We start from the raw sequence: 15,950 nt of genomic DNA on the forward strand, positions 1-15,950 counted from the left end.
CAGAATTCTGAGTGATAACAGCAGAATAGTCTCAAGGGTTATTCAATGCCTGGAAAGCAAGTGACAAGCTTAGAACAAGTACCTCAGCAGGAATGATAGTTAACATGTTTATAAGGCTTTGTAGGTGAGAAAACTTCATCATTCATAAACGATGCTTTACGCACAAGAACATTAGTTTCCAGGGCACTGGGGACAACCATAAAACATACAAAGTTAAGAACAGATCCAAGCTGCTTAACCTTCTACCGTTCTTTTGAGTATTAAAGCCAGGCCGCCTTTGGCCACTTACAGGGGTGTCTTTTCCTCTTTTTTCTTTTTTTTTGGTTTTTGGCCAGGGCTGGGTTTGAACCCGCCACCTCCGGCATATGGGACCGGCGTCCTACTCCTTGAGCCACAGGCGACGCCCTTTTCCTCTTTTTTCTCCATGTAAATACTTGCTCCTTGGGACTCCAGCAGCTTTGCTTCTTCCACTCTCTCCTCATTACACGCTAAGTGTAGAGGAGTGTTACCCTCAGTGTCTGGGATGTCTGTGGATGCCCTGAAGCACAGAACCATCTTCAGGTTCCCCTTGGCTGCTGCCCCATGCATTGCTATAGCCTCATAATGGTCCTTGGCATCTGGATTGGCCCACCATCCAGTAACATGACAGCAATCTCAAGCCTGTGTTTGGAAGCTGTGTAATGGAGGGGAGTACAGCCATTCTGGTTGGCAGCATTCACTTGAGCGCCTTTTCCCAGAAGGGCTCTCACAATCTCCTCCCGGCCAGCAGAAGCAGCACTATGAAGAGGAGACCAGCCTGCGTCATCTTTATCGTTCACTGGCGCACCAAGCTGCAACAAGAATCCAACAACATCTGTATGCCCGGCTGAGCGTGCCCAGTGCAAGGCAGTTCTGCTGTCCTGGTCAGTCCTAGTGGGCAGGGACTTATTGGCCAGGACTCTCTCCTTCAACTCCTCCAGCTTCCCGCCATAGGCCAGGTTGCAGACCGTCAAGTTAGACACACAAACCTCCACTTCGCTTTCCCAGGATCTCTGCGAGCTCAGGTAATGCCCACCTCTGAAAGAAAATATTTTTAACCCTATTAAATACGGAGCATAAAATAAAATCAGTTCCTCCTCTTTAATCTCAGTTGTTTGAGTTCCTAAGAGTATCCAGGTATTGTGGAAAGAATTAAAACAATACATTTAGATGGAGCAATCATTAGATTAATGGTCTCAGGGCCAATGGCCTCAGAATTGCCAGGCAACCTTTATGAAACCCATGTTCTGGAACTCGCTTTCTGAAGATTCTAATTTAGTCCATCTGGGAAGGAGGTTGAGAAAGTTATTATCTCCAGGGTTTCCTGGTATTAGCTTAACTCAGAAACTTCTCCTGCCCAACACCTTTATAGATAGAAGAATGAACTCAAGGACCTGAAAAGCTCTAAACTTTAATTTCCTCCTTAGGTCATTTTTGTAGAGTCAGGTGTCCAGAAGTCATACTGTATTTGCCATTTTTTTTGCTTTGCTTTTAGTGGTGGATAAAAGATCTGGAGAATATATTTTAAAGACCCAAATGTGGAATCCTCTTAAGTCAGCACAGATGCTCTCAATATGAATGTATCCATCAGATAGATTGCTTGGGCATATCTATTCATGTTGACTCATTTTGTTATAGTCCAAGAAATTAGTTCAGCCAAATAAACTAGTCAACAGCTTCCAGCTATTGTCGTGTTGACTTAATTTGGATGCTGTGATTCAAATTTATTGTCATTGTCTTACGTGGACCTCCCATTTCAATTGCATTTTGCAGAACATTAGAAAAAATTACAGGAATATTAATTAGCAGGTATGTGGGAATATTTCCTGAATCTTTCTTGGAGCATCTCTAACTAGATCCTCTTGTAATACATTTTCCACTTCAATCCAGAAAAGAATGAATGAAGTTGATTTATTTCACTTGTTATTTTTGATGGTGCTCTAAACAATAGAATCAGCTTTGTACTAGAGTCTTCAAATTCATGTATTTATTTTATATACATATCTGTTAATACGACAGCAAGGGAAAAGATAAAAAGGAGTGCCAACCACCAGGCAAAACACTGAGCCCAGCTAGGAAGGTTCTATAGAAAATGAAGACTTGTTCCTTGCAACAGAACAGAGAAACAAAATGGGTGTTTCAGACAAGACCAGCAAAGAAACAAAAAAGGGAAGCAGCTTTAGTATATCAACATACACGAAAAGTTAATTTGACATAAAAACAAATTTCCTACTCTTCCCATTGTAATCACGTGGTCACTCTGGGGCTATCTTGGAATTCCCATGAATCCTTACAGAGTCTCCACTTGCTGAGGGAAGTACGTAAGCCAGGTGAAGCGCCAGAGCTCCCACAGATCTGCTGGTACTATGATTCTCTCCCGAGGTTTTAGGAAGCTTTGGATTGGTGCCATTAAGGGTGCATTAGTTGGGATTCTTCAGAGAAACAGAACCAATAGAACGCGCATGTGTGTATGTGTGCGTATGAACATGTGTCTGGACACCCAGCAGGGGATTTCTTTTAAGGAATTGACACACGCAATCATGGAGGTTGGCAACCCCAAATCCAAATCAATACTCCAGGCCCTCAGACTGGAGACCCAGGGAAGAGATGAGTTAGCAGTCTTGGTTTGAAGGCAGTCTAAGGGCAGAGTTCCTCCTTCCTTGGGGGACCTCTGTCTTTTCTCTTAAGCTTTCGACTGATTGGTTGAAGCCACCACACTACGGAGAATAGTCTACTTTATTCACAATCCACTGATTTCAATGTTAACCACATCAAATACCTTCAAGGCAACATCCAGACTGGTGTTTGACCAAAAACTGGATGTTACAAGTTAGCCAGGTTGACGTATAAAATTAACCATCAGAAGGGCTACAGATTTCTTTTGAGGACAGTCACTAAATGAACAGAGAAGGTCCCTGGAGCCTTCAGAGTTAACCTCTGTAGGGAAACGCAGAATCTGCCTTTCTGCTGTGCCCCAGCATCAACAACTTAGAGATGGATTTGGGTGATTGAAATGCCCAGGCTGCCCCCTGTTCTGAGCCTGGTATAGTCTGGTCTCTGTCCCCTTGCTAGGCACTGCTGGAGAGCCTGGAGTCAGCAGGGCCTGGAAGGAAGGGAGATTTATGAGGCAGGGGGGCACAAGGAGGTGCAAATTTCATTTAGTCTTTTATCCACTTAAAAGTAAAAGAATGAGATGCTCTAAAGTTGTCCTGACAATTAGGGAGTCCCTTCCTCATACTTCCGGTGCCTCTGATATCTTAGGTCAGGACGTCATTTTCTGCAATGTGGAGCATTCATCAACACACTGCAGAGTGGAAGGATTCTACAGCTGAAGGCTTTTCCCTATCATCTTGACCATTTATGATTTCTTTGTGTTGGGAACATTTTAAATCTTTTCTTCTAACTATTTTAAAATACACAATATATTATGGTTAACTATCATCACCCTACTGTGCTATTTGAACACTAGAACTTTACTCCGCCTGTCTAAACACAAACTCGTATCCATTAGCCAATCTCTCTTCAACCCCTCCTTGCTAGCCTTCCTCTCCTCTGGTGACTGTCATTCTACTCTCTACCTCTACATAATCAGCTTTTTTAGCTCCTGCATGTGAGTGAGAACAACATATTTGTCTTTCTGTGGCTGGCTTATTTCCCTTAGCATAATGACTCCCAGTTCCATCCACATTGTTACAAACGACAGGATTTCATTTTTGAATGACTGTGTAGTATTTCATCACGTGTGTATACATGAAATTCTCTTTATCCATTAGTTCATTGATGAACACTTAGGTTGATTCCATATCTCGGCTATAGTGAATATTGCTGCAGTAAACACGTGAGCACGGGTGTTGATATGCTTTGATATGCACAGGTGGATTTGTGCCATTAAGGGTGCATTAGTTGGGATATGATATGCCCTTTGATATGCTCATTTCCTTGGGATAAATGCCCAGAAATAGGAATGCTGGATTGTTTAGAGGTTTTAGTTTTAGTTTTTTTGAGAAATTTCCAAATTGTTACCATAATGGTTGTACTAATTTACATTCCCACCAATAGTGTATAAGAGTTTCCTTTTCTTTGTATTCTCAACAACATCTATTACTTTTGTATGTTTTTTTTATAATAGCCATTAATTATATGGCTGTAAAATGATATTACATGGTGGTTACAATTTATATTCCATGATGATTAGTGACATTAAATACTTTTCACACATTTGTTGGCTATTTGTGTATCTTCTTTACAGAAATGTCGGTTCAGATCCTTTACCCACTTCTTAATGAGATTATTTGTTTTCTTTTGTTGTTAAGTTGTTTGAGTTTCTTGTATATTCAAGAATATTTCTCCCTTATTGGATGAATAGTTTATAGATATTTTCTCCCTTTCTACATATTTTCTTTTCACTCTGTTGATTGTTTCCTTTGCTGTGCTGAAGTTTTTAGTTTAATATAGTACACATTGTCTATTTTGCTTTTGCTGCCTAAGCTTTTAAGGTCTTAGCCATAACATCTTCGTCCAGATCAAAATCTTGAAGCATTTCTCCTGTGTTTTCTTCTAGTACTTTTTGTAGTCTCAGGTCTTACATTTAAATATTTAGTGCATTTTTTTTTTTTGAGACAGAGTCTTACTCTGGCTCCCTGAGTAGAGTGCTATGCTGTCATAGCTCACAGCAACCTCAACCTCTTGGGCTCAAGCAATCGTCTTGCCTCAGTTTTTCTGTTTTTAGTAGAGATGGGGTCTTGCTTTTGCTCAAGCTGGTCTTGAATGCCTGAGCTCAAGCAATCCACCTGCCTTGACTTTGCAGAGTGCTTGAATTATAGGTGTGAGCCACCACACCAGGCCATTAGTCAATTTTTAAATTGATTTTTTATGTGTGGTGATATATAGGGGTCTATTTTGTTGAAGAGGGTATCCTTTTCTATCTTCATACAAGAACATACATACCAAGTGCGTGTTCTTGTTACCTTTGTAGGAAATTAGTTAGCTATAAATATTTATTTTTTATTTTTTTTTAGAGACAGAGTCTCACTTTGTCACCCTCTGTAGAGTGCCATAGCTTCATAGCTCACAGCAACTTCCAGCTCCTGGGCGTAGGTGATTCTCTTGTCTCAGCCTCCAGAGTAGCTGGGACCACAGCCACCCAAGAATATTTAGATATATTTCTGGGTTCTCTGTTCCCTTCCCCTAGACCAGTGGTTCTCAACCTTCCTAATGCTGTAACTCTTTAATTCGGTTCCTGTGGGTCCAACCCGAAGGTTGAGAACTGCTGCCCTAGACTATGTGTCTGTTTTTATACCAAGAACCTGCTATTTTGGTTGCTATACCTTTGCATTATGTTTTGAGGTCAGGTAATGCGATGCCATTAGCTTTGTACTTTTTGCTTGGGATTGCTTTGGCCATTCAGGGTCTTCTGTGATTCAGTACAAATATTAGGATTATTTAAAAATTTTCTGTAAAGAATATTATTGGTATTTTGATAGGGACTGCCTTGAATCTGTAGCTTGCTTGGGTATTGTGGCTATTTTAACAGTATTAATTCTTTTGAGCCGTGAGATGTCTTTCCATTTATTTGTATCTTCTTCTATTTCTTTCATCAGTGTTTTGTAGTTTTCCTTATAGATGTTTTTTACCTTCTTGGTTAAATTACATTTTTGATCAAATTTATTCCTAGGACATTTTTCATAGCTATTGCATATAGGATTGCTTTCTTGATTTTTTTCAGCTAGTTTATTATTGATGTATAGAAATGCTACTGATTTTTGTATGATGATTTTTATATCCTGCAACTTTACTGAATTCATTCGTAAGTACTAAGAGTTTTTGGTGGAGCCTATAGGTTTTTCTCCCCATAAAGTCATGTCATCCAAAAAGAGGGACAATTTGACTTTCTCTTTTCCAAAATAAAAAGCTATATGATAAAATTCAACATCCTTTCATGATAAAAACTCTCAACAAATTAGGCATAGAAGAAACATCCATTGACTAACAAAGTCTATATATGACAACTTCACAGCTAACATCATACAGAATGGGGAAAGAGTAAAAGCCACTCCTCTGAGAACTAGGACAAGGATATCCACTGCCACCACTGTCATTCAATATAGTACTTAAAGTCTTAGAGCAATCAGGCAGGAGAAAGAAAAGCACTGAAACCTAAGGGACTTCTTGATCAGTGGGTTCAATTCTTTGCCCCACAGTGAGAAAACCAGGCTCTGCAGTCCTAGTTTGTCCACCATAGCTGTAAGGCTTTAGGTCTTGACCTTCTAGTTACATGCCTGGGATTTTTGTACCCCATTATCTAATTTTTACCTACATGGCAGAGCTAGAGGAGTGGATGTTTTGTGAGGTTGGAAGCGGAACCTGGTTCTTCCCCACACCCAGCACCGTGCTTTAGGACGTGAAGACTGGAGGATCTATCACTGCTCCTTGTCATTTGTTTCAAGCCTACAGACACAACTAGGCCTATTTGTATTCTATAAATTGAAATTAAATCTTCCATTTGCATTAATTTCTTACCTTCATAGTAGCTAGTCCTAATCAAAGACATTAATAATGTAATATTAAATAGGTAGGTACCTGTCACATAAATTGCTAAAAGGTTGTGAGGTTTATGTTTACTGATGTCTGTCATCTTGTTGGCACATCTCAAAACAAATGTCAGATCACAGGCAGCGTCCAGAGAAATAAGAAGACATGTATGCATGTGTCTTTTTCTCAGTGAAGCACCTTCCCGAGGAACCATTCTCACTCCCAGCAGACTTTCCCTTGCCAGGAGGGTATCATATGTCTGTTTCTAACCCGTCAGTACTAGGAGGAAGGGCAGATTGACCTCAGGAGATGCCCATGTGGAAGGGCAGAAATTTCCCCCCATTTGAGTTTCTAAGGAAGTTGTGGGGGGATAAATGTTGTGTAGGCAGCCAACAGTGTCTGACTGGACAGCTCAAGAGAGACAGAGAGTTAGGACATGAGTGCTAGAGAGTTACTGTAGGGAATTATTTTTTCACAGCTTTGTAGAACATGAATGATAATATAATATCACATTTCAGAATAATGCTCTGGGGCAAAGTTGAGGTCAAAAGACATCCAGGAAGAGAAGATAGGTCACTTGAAGTGGACATTAAGGAATTTCATCATGTACTATATCAACTCTCTGATAGCTGTACAGCCAGGGATGGGCACAATTTATGGTAAGTCTAAGAGGGGACTCAGGGATTGTCTTTAATCTTTAAGATATGTAGTTAGGGGGAAGCAGGTTGCTTTAAAACAGATGCAAAGGCATGCACTAAAATATTAGAACTTTTGGTAAATTGTGTTTTCTCCATTGGGGAAAAAACAGAATTTTCAGACCATAAAATTTTCAGACATCCTTTCAGATCATAAAATTCAGATCATAAAATTCTCCTTTTTAAGGCCCAAGCCTGAACTCAAGGACAAAGCTAAACAAAGTAAGATGATTGTGCTGTGAACAGGGTGATGGGTGAACATGGTTCCTGTCTTCTCTAATCCTGTGAAGACAAATAGGGAAGGGCAGCCAAGCCTGCCTTTTCCGGAGATGGAGAATTCCCATGTGCTACTGCCTTCCCAGTGGGGTGTCTCCAAAGCACAGATTTGAGCAATTTCCACATATTTGGACTCTAGACATCAGTTAAGTGATGCCTCGGCAGTGGAATTTACATTTTAGAGTGGAGTTGTCATTGTAAGAATTGTGATGTCACAGGGAATCACCACGAGTGTCTTCCTATATAGAAATAGAAAATAGAGGTGACTATGTTTAATTTCTATCTCAATTCTCTTAATCCCACACTGATTTCTCTTTTGTTCTGTTATAAACAGACTATTGTTTGTTTTCATGGTTACTATGGCCTGGAAATCTCTTCAATCTTTGATTCATTGATTCCTCATTGATGACATAAAGCTCATCATTGATTCAATCTAGAATACGTAAAAACATAAAAATATTCCTTGTGCCATGGAAGCTGAAAACATACCTCCTTGCTGGAAAAATACCACTGTTCTGAGGAGGCAACATTAGAAGGGGGTCATTTCAGGGATGGTTGATTCTGGCCGACAGTAAAGCTGGTGACATCACAGACTATGTTTACAGACAAAGGTCTCGATTTGCCATCCAGGGAAGGAAGGGTACAGGGGCAAGAAGGAAGAAACAGAAACCGATTTTACTGAAGTGTCAACACTAAAGGAAAAACATAGACTAGAAATGATTAGGTGACCTGCAAAGAGGATGGTCTAGAGAGGTATGGGGAATAAGAAGAGAAAAATGCTTTGGAAAACAAATGCTTGGAGAATTCTAAAAGGACTGCTGAATGTTGCAGAACCTTGAAGATGAAGATCGGCACTCACTCAGCTGTTGGTTAATGAGAACTTTATTTTTTTTGAGACAGAGTTTCACTTTATCGCCCTCAGTAGAGTGCTGTAGTGTCACAGCTCACAGCAACTTCAAACTCTTGGGCTTAAGTGATTCTCTTGCCTCAGCCCCCCAAGTAGCTGGGACTATAGGTGCCCACCACAAAGCCCGGCTATTTTTAGAGATGGGGTCTTGCTTTTGTTCAGGCTGGTCTGGCCCCTGGGACCTCAGGCAATCTACCCACATTGGCCTCCCAAGTGGGGATTACAGGTATGAGCCACCACACCTGGCCTCAAATGAGAGCTTCTTAGACATGGGGCATGGTGCTAGATGCTAGAAATACAAAGAAAATACAAAAGATAGCTTATCTTCACGTAACTCACAACGTGATGTGGAAGAGATGTGCAAGCAGTTTAAGTGTACGTGGTAAATGGTGTATTATGATTATGTGCTGTGGTCAGAGTGAGGACAGGGCAGGAAGTGCAGGGATAAGGAAAGGCTTTAGGGAGAAGGTTGTACAGAGTTCTGCCTTGATGAGGAACTTCCCTAGAGAAAAGGGAGGTATGGGCATTACAGACTGATGAAGAGCATGGTGCTCAGGGAAGGCTAGTTAGATCTGGCTCCAGAATATGCGTGCACAGGTCTGCAAAATTCATCAGAGTACAGATTACTAAAGTTTATGTGTATATGCTACATAGAAGAGTTTGAATTTCATCTGCGGGAAATAAGGCATCATGGAAAGATTTTTAAGCCAGTTTGAATGGTCAACTTCCTATTTTAGAAAGATATCTTAAGTGACAAAAGAGGATGGATCTGAGCCCAGGGATAGCTAGCACGAATTCCACTTGCCTACTGTAAAGGTCCAAGCGAGAGGGAATTAGAACAAAAACTAAGGCAATGGCAGAGGAATGGAGAGGAAGGATAGATCAAGAATGTCTTTCAAAGGTTGCAAAAGCAGATTTTAGTGATTATTTCATTGTCGAAGATGAAAGAGGTAAGGGAGTTTGAGGGTGACTTCCATGTTTTGGTTTGGGATCAACAAGAAGAGAGAAAAAGGCAATGATAATTGGATCAATTGAGTTGGGAGCAATGAGCATCTTAGCAGTTTTAGAAAGATGGACATAATGAGCTTAGTCATATACATTTAACAAAGTATTACCATTGGATGTGTTGATTGAGAAGTCCACTAGCAGAAAGAAGGTTTGGGAATCTTTCTCTCCACGCTGTCTGTCTCTTGGCTAAGGGATTGATTCTGGCTCAATGCCCAGGATAGCAGGGAGAACTAAAGAGAAGCCTATACTGGGTCCTTTGTGTGTCTGCAGTAAGATGGTGAGCCCAGGGAGGGCAGGATTCCACCTGCAGTTGGAATGCCCAGCACCCAGAGCAGCGGGGTGGACAAAGACAGCAACACCCCGAGGCGACGAGTCACAGAAGTGGGGAGTGGCTCATTGTCTTATTCTGACTCCGTATAGTTTTTGGTCAAACACTTGGACATTACAAGGACAACTGGGTGGCTGTACCCGCCACATGCTCATTCTGCAGGGGGGACTTGTAGATTTGTCTAGGTAAATAACTACCAATAGGGAACAGAAATAAGAAAATAGGCTTGGCTCGGTGCCCGTAGCGCAGTGGTTATGGCACCAGCCATATACATCGAGGCTGGCGGGTTCGAACCAGCCCGGGCCAGCTATACAGAAATTACAACTGCAACAAAAAATAGCCGGATTGTGGTGGGTGCCTGTAGTCCCAGCTACTTGGGAGGCTGAGGCAAGAGAATCACTTAAGCCCAAGATTTTGAGGTTGCTGCGAGCTATGACGCCACTGCACTCTACCGAGGGAAACATAGTGAGGCTTTGTCTCAAAAAAAAAAAAGAAAAAAAGAGAGAGAAAAGAAAATAGGCTGAATTCTCTTTTCTCAAACTACTCCTGAATGATTCACACTGTCTGTACATATTGATTTATTTATTTATTTTTTTCACTCATGGCAATTCTCTCAAATTCCAAAGTCCATCTCTCTGCGTTTGTCCGTCTTATCAATTAGGTTGAAAGTCCCAGGCTGTGAGTCAAATAGCTAATCGACCCTTCTGGTTGCTCTGGAGGGGTGGGCATCTGCTGCCGCTGGACAGAAGGACAGCCATGTGGTGTGTAGACAAACACTTCCAGGTGATAAGAACCTCACCATCAAGGCCATGAGGGATCCGGAGCAGGTGTCCTCAGGCAACTGCTCTTTTCCAGAACAGTCCTTGGACTTAACTGTATCCAGGCACAGACCGATGTCACCTTGGCAGCGCCTTGGAGCACACGGCCACAGGTGACCTACCTGGGCTGATAGGAGTCCCATCTGGCACCTCGTTGCCTTTCCCGTGGTGGCTCAGCCTGCTGCTGTGGCAATCCTCATTTTTTTGTCACTGAGTAATTCTGAACGGACTGCCTCACAAGCACTGGCTGGAAGCCTTGAAGGGAAGATGCCAACAGCCTTGTTCTCCTTCCGACTGACACTCTTGCTGGTCCTCTTCACTCCTGAATCAGGCACATCAGGAACCATTCCTTTTATTCTTACTCATGTTCAAATCATTCCCCTTATACAGGTTAATGAAAATGGTTGAAGCAGCAGACATTCCCTTTGTGTAATCTTTCAACTTCACCATGTTTCTCTGTGGCCCCTGGGGACCCATTTCTTCACCTGTCCAGGACTCCACTGGATTTCCACTGCCCTGGCACATTTTGATATATACACATGTGTGTGCAGGCCCTTGAGCATTCATTATTAGAGCACACAACTACCTCCTTCTGGCATTTTCCTTATTCCACCTCTAATTTCTAGCCATAAATTTTAGTAGTCCTGACACAGTAGTGATCCCCAGAGTGACCAGAATTTTGTTACACTCAACCAGCTTCAGACGTCTATCTTTCTCCCTGATTTATGAAAGAGAGAGAAAGACAGTGAAGCTTTGGATTCTCCTTGTTCCTGATATGACACACTCAGGTTCCCCAACTGCAACAAAAAATAGCTCCTTGCTGGTTCCCTCTGTGATAACAGGATTATGACTTACGGTGAGGCACCTTCCCACTCCCCATCTTTACCCACCAAGGCTCTGCTGGTGTGCATCAGAGCTCTGGAGCGTAGAGCTCCTGCCTGGAGTCGTAAATTAACTACTCATAGAGAAACAGTCTCCTCTTATTCTCATTTCTTTTTTCCTCTCTTCCTTTCTCTTTGCAAAGCTAAAATTGTGCTTATACTGGGACCAAGATATCACCTTAACTCTAAGTCACAGGATAAAATAAAACATAAATTAGATATTACTTGTGAACTCCATAATTTATGTGGATCAGAGATGACAAAAACAGCCCATTTCAGAATGTGGGATGGAGTTCTACTGTGATGGGACAGAGTGGCTGGATATCCTGCTCATGAAGCTAATTGTACTGGGCAGAGACACTCTCTAAGCAGAGCTCTCCTGCTTCTTAGACCACTCCTCCTCTGGCTCTGTTTTCCTTAATGATGGCAAACTTTTTCACTCTACTTCTCCAATGCGAGTAGCACTGGTTGCATTGCAAAGTCATAGCTGGTCTTTTCTGAGCTACCATCTTGACCGTATGGCCCAAAGGACTGAGAAAATCTTGACTTGATGATAAGAACCTCACCATCAAGGCCGTGAGGGATCCGGAGCAGGTGTCCTCAGGCAACTGCTCTTTTCCAGAACAGTACTTGGACTTAACTGTATCCAGGCACACACCGCTGTCACCTCGGCCTGAAAAACAAATGTAAACAATCTTTAAGCATTTCCTTTCCAGGATTTATAAGATGGTGTCTATTTGTCCACTGAATGAAAAAAAAATTAGTTCTATTTGCTATGGGGTGTCTCTGGAGTCAGAGGAATGCTAACCGAGTGAACAGAAGATACTCACGCAACCCTTTAAAATTTCGGATTCAGAACTTCACCACCCTCCCTGTATGCAGTATGTCTTTGAGACTATCTTTGAGACTTATTCAAGTAAAAGTCAAATGGCAACAAAAAAAAGCCATGACCAACAAAAACATCCTGGCAACATTAAACCAGAATCCTGACAATTCATCAAAATTTGCAGGAATCCCTGGCCTCATACCACTAACATGGCCCCTGAAAAGGACCTGTCTGCACCTGCGCATTGCGAGGAGTCTTGATCTGACCAGTGACACCATGGTGGACACTGTGGTCCCCAGCAGGCTTCCCTCAGCTGTTTGCACACGCAGATATTTTGATTTATGCCTATTTTCATGTTGCACTTTGGTTGTTGCTATTTTATAGTGAAATTAAATCATAGATGGGAATACTCTGAAATGGTTCAAATTGTTACAAAAATAAAAAGTTTTAATGTAAACGAAGGCTGATAAAAATGGAGCTCTCAGTTTCTGCTGGTTGATATTCTAGGAACTGGCTTAGCCCTTGAGTGACAGACCTGAGTGGTGACTGGATTCCTGCTGCAGTGGCCTTTCTGGGGACTCAGAGGATAGTCCCTCTGTTCCCACTGGTGAGGAGAACACCATCACAGTCTTCAGTTCTTTGAAGGAATCCGCCTTATTACTGAGAACAGAATGCTGTTTACAGAAAGCGTGTTTTTGCAACATGGGCCTTGACTGAGACCGCTCAGGAATTTCTGCACTATTTCCTTGAATCTATTTCTTTTTTTTTTTTTGCAGAGACAGAGTCTCACTTTATGGCCCTTTGTAGAGTGCCGTGGCCTCACACAGCTCACAGCAACCTCCAACTCCTGGGCTTAAGCGATTCTCCTGCCTCAGCCTCCCGAGCAGCTGGGACTATAGGCGCCCGCCACAATGCCCAGCTATTTGGTTGCAGTTTGGCCGGGGCCGGGTTTGAACCCGCCACGCTTGGTATATGGGGCCGGCGCCTTACCGACTGAGCCACAGGCGCCGCCCTCTTGAATCTATTTCTAAAACGGTGCTCTTGCCTTCAACAGTGTTTCTGATAGTTTGGGCCTCAAGACCTCTACTGGCATTGTGAGGAAATTTAGGAAGCAACGTATTATATACAGAGAGAGGAGGTTTGTCGTGAGCCGCCACTGCGACTTCTGTCATTTCCGGTTTCTCTGGCGTGTCGTTTCTAAGAGCTGCTCCTGACCGTATTCCTGCATTACAGTTCCATTAGGTACATGAAACCCATGGGTTTGGGGGTGTGCAGTGCCATGCAGGGCAGAGGCCTCCATTTCGCTTCTCTTAAGGATTGGTGTGTAGAGTATGAGGATTATACGCCCCTGGTGCAAATGAGTTCAATTACTAGACCATTCTTGGAGGGCAGCTCAGAGTCCTGAGCCTCCTAAAGAGCTAGGGAGAAAGGTTACAGTCACCTTTCAAACGCACTTGGTTTTGCAGCTCACTGTGAGTTCCATGGCCCTGGCCTGTGAGTGTGAGGGACGGTTTTTCATCTGCAGAGACAAGACAAGCTCCTGGGGGGTCCACGCTAACCTGTCACCTGCTTAACTCTTGTTCACATTCCTGATAGGCCTTCAGGAAACACCAGGATCCTGTGTAGCGAATCCGGAGTAATAATTTCTGGTTCCTTGAATTTCATTCAGCTAGTTTCCATTTTACTACTAATGCACTTTGGCTCATCCTTTAAAAGCAAGGATTTATGAGCATATGGTAATTTCAAAAGGGAGCTCAGTATCTATTATGTTATAGTGTCTTTCTGCCCTTGAGCTCACAGGACTTTGTAGATGATAAGGTATTTTTTGACTTGTCCAGAGGGCTACCTTTCTGACTGATCAGCTTTAGAGAATTTTTTTTGTTTGTCAAACCGTGAAACTTTTGTCCAATCAGAACCCTTAGGGAAACTCTCCAGCATGATTCTTTATCTGTATCTGTACAAAAAAGACAAAAAGGGCAAATATGAGAGGGTTTCCCTTTCAGCAGTACTCAGCCAAAGAATTGAGCTGGGGCAAGCTCTTCAATAGAGAAATGTGTTAAGAATTAGTTTCCAGGACAGTGCCTGTGGCTCAAAGGGGAAGGGCACGGGTCCCATATGCCGGAGGTGGCAGGTTCAAACCCAGTCCTGGCCAAAACCACACACACACACAAATAAATAAATAAAAAACAAAAAAAATCTAAAATAAAATAAATAAATAAATAAAAAAGAATGAATATTAAAAAAAACAAAACAAAACAGAATTAGCTTCCAGGAATACAGAACTAGTCCTCCCATGTTTGTGCCACCAAAATACAATGAGATTTTCTCATGTTCCTGCCAGACTTCCAAAGAGGGACCTTCCCCTCCTTGGAACCAGTAGTTGATGAGCGCAGGCATTTCTCCCAGAGGTGGATAACGCCATGTCAGAAATTTAGAAGCATAGACAATTTTAATGCTATGACTTTATGCCTACAGGAAGTGTTAGAAAAGTCTTTATTAAGCTAACAGTTGAGTGATTCCACGTTTCTTGGTAGGATAAGGCCTTTGTCCCGTGGGCTGCTGCTGTGGTGTCTTCTTGGAGTCTTGCATGGCTGAAAGTCCCTGCGGAGGGTCCCTCACTGGTTCCCTCCTGGGACAGACCTGCCTTGCTCGTCTCAGGGGACTCCTTTGCCGCTTTAAAAAAAAAAATTATTTGTAGTTCATCTTTCCTCCAAGAAATCAAAAAGAGGAATGGTGTATTGTCCTGGCTGGGTTTCTGGACAATGGAACACAGGGCCAAGGAACATGGCTGGGAGAATTCCAGGGATCCACACCTGGGCCCGAGGATGGCAGGAAGGAGCAAAGGACGGAGGGGAACTGCGACGCTGCTCTGTGGTCTCCTGACCAGCGGACAGCCCAGCAGAGCAGTCCAGCTTGAGCCGAGGAGACAGGGCCTCCTTCCCACCGCGCGTGCCAGCCGCTGGATGTGTGCATCCTCTGGGAGGGACGTGAACCTGGGCCAGTCGGCTTTCTCAAGAGCAATTCCCAGAGAGGGTCTCAGCCCATGGATCTAATGCTCCTATCAGCGCAGGTTGAGGAAGTGGGGAGAGGAGGGAGGGGGGGAGGAATGAGTGCTTCAGTCCTACAGGGGGATGTCTGGGTGGCACCCCACAGTGACACTAGATATACCTTATGTGACTTAGCTCTTCACATATGCAGAACATGACGCAACTCCTCCCAGAGGATGGTGCTTCCTACCAACATGTTTGTTTGGGTAATTTGGGGGTTAAAGTCTTCTACATAGAGTGTGTGTGTGTGTGTGTGCGTGTGTGTGTACATGCCACATACCAAATTATATATACATCACATATAATGTCATATCTATCAAATACATCTATTATTAAGCTAGATCTGTGCGATCAGTATTAGTATCTACCCGCGGGTGCTGTGCTGGATGCTCAGGTTTCATGGGTCTTTATAGGTGTCCAGAGCCAGACCAACGGCTGCAGAGAGGAGGAGCTTTTTTTTTGGCTGGGGCTGGATTTGAACCCACCACCTCTGGTATATGGGACCGGTGCCCTACTCCTTGAGCCACAGGCGCGGCCCAGAGGAGGAGCTTTTGAAACAAGTTTTTATAAAATGTGTCTGATTTAAAAATCATCTGCCAGGTCAAGGTGTAGCGT

General features: G+C 42.9%; 1 pseudogene; it reads right to left on the reverse strand.

Annotated features, from left to right (window-relative positions):
* Positions 1 to 488: 488 nt before the first annotated feature.
* Positions 489 to 12,992, reverse strand: LOC128563284 (26S proteasome non-ATPase regulatory subunit 10-like; annotated as a pseudogene).
* Between the last annotated feature and the right edge of the window lie 2,958 nt (positions 12,993 to 15,950).

Source organism: Nycticebus coucang, chromosome 13, assembly GCF_027406575.1.
Source record: "Nycticebus coucang isolate mNycCou1 chromosome 13, mNycCou1.pri, whole genome shotgun sequence".
Classification (NCBI taxonomy): Eukaryota; Metazoa; Chordata; class Mammalia; order Primates; family Lorisidae; genus Nycticebus; species Nycticebus coucang.